The sequence below is a fragment of the Ovis aries genome, chromosome Y, assembly GCF_016772045.2.
Source record: "Ovis aries strain OAR_USU_Benz2616 breed Rambouillet chromosome Y, ARS-UI_Ramb_v3.0, whole genome shotgun sequence".
Taxonomy (NCBI): domain Eukaryota; kingdom Metazoa; phylum Chordata; class Mammalia; order Artiodactyla; family Bovidae; genus Ovis; species Ovis aries.
This window is the reverse complement of record NC_082741.1, coordinates 16,029,452-16,033,950: the sequence shown is the minus strand read 5'-3', so window position 1 is coordinate 16,033,950 and position 4,499 is coordinate 16,029,452. Positions and strand designations below refer to the sequence as shown.

At 43.1% G+C, this 4,499-nt stretch overlaps 1 pseudogene; it reads left to right on the top strand.

Moving 5' to 3' along the window:
• Nucleotides 1–617: 617 nt before the first annotated feature.
• LOC132658941 (zinc finger protein 280A-like) lies at nucleotides 618–2,261 on the top strand (annotated as a pseudogene).
• The last annotated feature ends 2,238 nt before the right edge of the window (nucleotides 2,262–4,499 follow it).

Here is a 4,499-nt window from a genome sequence, read left to right as displayed (position 1 = left end):
TTTTTTTCACCCTAACTAAGCGCTTATTATGTTGTGTGTCCATACCTTTTGCAGTTTGAGGTTTGACAGCAAAACTAACCCAGATTTATTTTCTCTTCTTCACATTCACCACAGATATTAGCAACCTCAGCATACCTTTTTTCTTTTTCTTTTTATATCAAATTGAGAACTTCAATCTTTTCACTTAAAGGTAGCACTTAATGGATTTTCTCTGGCATATCTAAATGGACAGCATCACTCCATTGATGGTTTGTGGCCATTATTGAGTGAAATAAGGATAACTTGGTCACAAGCCCTGTGACATCTCAACAGTCGTTGTGGTAACCGAGTGACAGATGAGTGGGATGTGCAGGAGTAAGCAGCGATTCACATTCTGGGTAGGAGGAAGCAGGATGGTGTGAGATTCCAATCACTCTCCTCAGAATGGCCTGCAATTTAAAACGCATGAGTTATATATTTCTGGAGTTTTCCATCTAATATTCTCGGTGAACAACTGAGGGTTAACTGAAACCACAGAGAGTGACACCTGAGATGAGAGGGGATGACCTTGTGTGGTGATTGCTTTCCGGTGGCAACAACACTAGCAGGGGCCACTTGAAGCCAAAAGTGATTGCAAAATGGCCCATCTCTTCCCGTGTGAGGAAGCACAAGCACCACCACAACCTGAGAAAATGACTGCTGCATCCAAATCCAGAGATAAGGACATGAAGATGCTGAGGTCATTTTTGTTGGAGTGGAGCACATCAGTGAGGATGCTGAAACCCTCTTTGTCAGAGTGATTTCAAGTTCAAAGCCAGTCATTTCTAACATTTTGAACAGAGCGACCAGGGGCCCATCTTCAAGAAGAACAAAAGGCCACGTGAGTCCAGATCCCTCCTGCACGTTGCAACCTGCAAATCTTAGGACCCCAACATCAGAGCCAGCTGCCGTATCACCAGTTTCTCAGTCTGCATGGGGAAGAAGAGGCAGTTCTATTATTTCCGAGCCTTCATCTAAACCTGAATATAAAACGAGCTCTTCGGAAACTGTCCTTCACAATTCAGAATTGCTCTCTCTGCAGCCTCACTGTTTCTCTGGAGCTGTTCTCTCATTAGGAGGCAAGGATGAAAGCCCTCTTAATTCAAAGTGGTGTCCCACTTCAGATGTAAAATTTAACAGTGGAAATCCCCAAAGACCCAAACCCAGCAATGGAATCCCAGGGGGACCTGCCTCCACCATGGCCCTCCAGGTATCTCTCCTGGAAAAACACGATTATGAGCTTGGAAGATTCCCCGACCTCACCGAGCCATGTTGATGGTGGGGCATCATGTTCATGGACTCATGCCAATGATCAGGTATGCTTCAGTCTTATGGATCCAGAAGGAACATGTAGTTTGTAAGGGCTGGAGAAATTGGACTTTTTGACTCTTGCAAATCAGAGGAAGACTGTTGATCCCATGAAAGTAAATCTGACCATGTTATTTGGTGCCTTTTACTATGGCAGCATACAAGAGACGACACTAGAACAGAAGACTCACACAGCCTTTAAATGCCTCAGCTGCTTGACAGTTCTAAACTATGTTACGTTTATGACCCACCTGAGGAACCATCTAGAGCTTGAGAGGCAGAAGGGTGACAGCTGGGAAATCCAAACTACCTGCCAGCACCGCCACCCCCAGTTTTCCCACCTCGTTCCAGCTGCAGTGTCACACTGAAAGTGCCCATGCTTCCTAGGAGCCCTCCAAGGTCTGTAATATCTGTGAATTGTCCTTCAAAACAGATCAGGTTGTCCTACAGCACATGAAGGACCGTCACATACCAGGCAAAATATCCTATGTGTGCCGTGTTTGCAATTACAGATTGCCAGCCTTTGGCAATGTAGAGGCATATTTTAGAACATGGCATGGAAGCATGAATAATTTGTTTGTCTGTTTTGCCTCGAAATTTTCAAACTGGTGACATCCTTCATAAATCACGCTTGGAGGCACTGGAACAAGAGGGTCTTTCCATGTTCCAAGTGCTGGCTACAGCGTTTGAACCTGAAGGAAAAGACAGAAATCCAAACCAAGAATCATGTGTCATTCAAAGAGCCAGAACAATTGTGAGGGTTGCCTCCTGAATCAGAGGTCACGATCCGAAGTTCAGTTCAGCTGGGACTAAGAGACACAGCATCCATCATTGTGAGGAACTCTGACTCCCAAGCACCACCCAGAAAAATTGCAAACAATATTGTCTACGAACACAAAATATTCCAGACGTGTTGCAGCAAGGGATCTGGCTAAAAAGTTATGCTCTACCCATTTCCAGAAATTAAAAACAGCCCTATTGATGTTCAGCCAGCTGTATATAAAGACCCTGCCTGGCTTTTGTTGTTCAGTTGCTCAGTCGTGTCTGACTCCCTGTGACCCTATGAACTTCAGTATGCCAGGCTTCCCTGTCCATCACCATCTCCTGAAGCTTGCTCAAGCTCATTCCATTGGGTTGCTGATGCCACCCAACCATCTCATCCTCTGTCATGCCTTCTGCTCCTGCCTTCAATATTTCCCAGGATCAAGGGATTTTTTCCCAATGAGTTGACTCTTCCCATCAGGAGGCCAAAGTTTTTCACAACTTTTCTTCCAAGGAGTGAGCATCTTTTAATTGCACAGCATCAGTAACAATCTACAGTTATTTTGGAGCCCAAGTAAATAAAGTCTGGCTGTACTGTAACTGAGATTGTATTTGTTTCATCTCTCTACTATCAAGTAGCTTTGAAATCTCCATGTTCCTCCTGGCCATGCTCTGCCCCCTAAAGTAACCGCCTCTCTGACCACTAGCACTGGGGATACATTTTTCTTTGTTTCAAATTTTAAATAAATAGAATCACACAATAGACTTTCTATTCCCCTAGTCTTGGTTTCCCTTTAAATAAGTGAGATGCATTCTTATCGTATGTAGCTGTGGAACATTCTTTTTCATTGCTGAGTACAATTCCCTCAGATGAATGGGCATAGTCTTATATGCCCATTTTACTGTGCCTGAAGTTTGTGGCTTTTATCTTGCCTTTTGGAATGATCTGCTTATGACCCTGTTAGTGTCTTTCACTGTAATTTCTCGAGGATAGCCATATATATATATATATATATATATATATATGTATGTATGTATGTCTAGACATGAGATTTTCTGATAATGCATGTGGTAATGGTTTAGTTGCTAAGTGGTATTTAACTGTTACAACCCCATAGACTCTAGCCAACCAGGCTCCACTGTCCATAGAATTTCCCAGGCAGGAATGCAACAATGGGTTGGCATTTTCTTCTCCAGAGGATTTTCCTGACCCAGGGATCCAACCAAGGTCTCCTCCATTGCACGCAGATGTTACTGACTGAGCCATTCTAATATGCAGGTGCAGTCAAATGCTTTCTTCAAACTGATTGAAACAGTGTATATTTCCACTAATACTATTGGCATTTCCATTTCCACTGAACACTTGGCATTGTCAGTCTGTTCATCATATAACTGAGCAGGACCCTGCAGGGCTTTCCCAGTGATAGACCATCCCCTGCCCAACCTCCAACAATGTACCTTGTCTCTTATTTTTAGAAAAACTTTAGGTCCTAGACCTTCCATATGTTTCAAAGAACAAATTTAATTAGAAGTGAAAAACTGCAGAAACAAAAAAAACATCAAGCAAGACAAAAAATAATTTGTTGTTGGGCAGTCGTGTTCACTCTTTGTGATCCCATGGACTGCGGCACACCAGGCTTCTCTATCCTTCACCATCCCCTGGAGCTGGCTCAAGCTCAAATCCATTTAGTCTGTGATGTCCTCTAACCATCTCATTCTCTGTCATCCCCTCCTCCTCCTTCCTTCAATCTTTTCCAGCATTAGGGTGTATTCTAATGAGTCAGCCTTCCCCATAAGGTGGTCAAAGTATTGGAGCTTCACTTTCAGTAACATTCCTTAGAGTGAATATTCTGTGTTGATTTCCTGTAGGACTGACTGGCTTGATCTCACTGTCAGTTCAAGAGAAACTCAAGAATAATCACCAACACCACAGTTCAAACCCATCAGTTCTTTGGTGCTCAGCCATCTTTACGCTCCAACTCTCACATCCATACATGGCTAGTGCAAGAACAATAGCCTGGACTACATGGACCTTTGTTGGCAAAGGAATGTCTCTGCTTTTTCATATGCTTTCTAGATTTGTCGCAGCTTTTCTTCCAAGGAGCAAGCATCTTTTAATTTCGTGGCTGCACTTACCATCTGCAGTGATTTTGGAACTCAAAAAAAAAAAATAATAATGCCTGTCACTGTTTCCATTGTTTCTTCATCTATTTTCCATTAAGTGATGAGATCTTTGACTGTTTGAACCACAACAAACTTTGGAAAATTCTGAAAGAGATGGGAATACCAGACCATCTGACCTGCCTCCTGAGAAATCTGTATGCAGGTCAAGAAGCAACAGTTAGAACTGGACACGGAACAAGGGACTGGTTGCAAATAGGGAAAGGAGTACATCAGATTATGTGCTGATT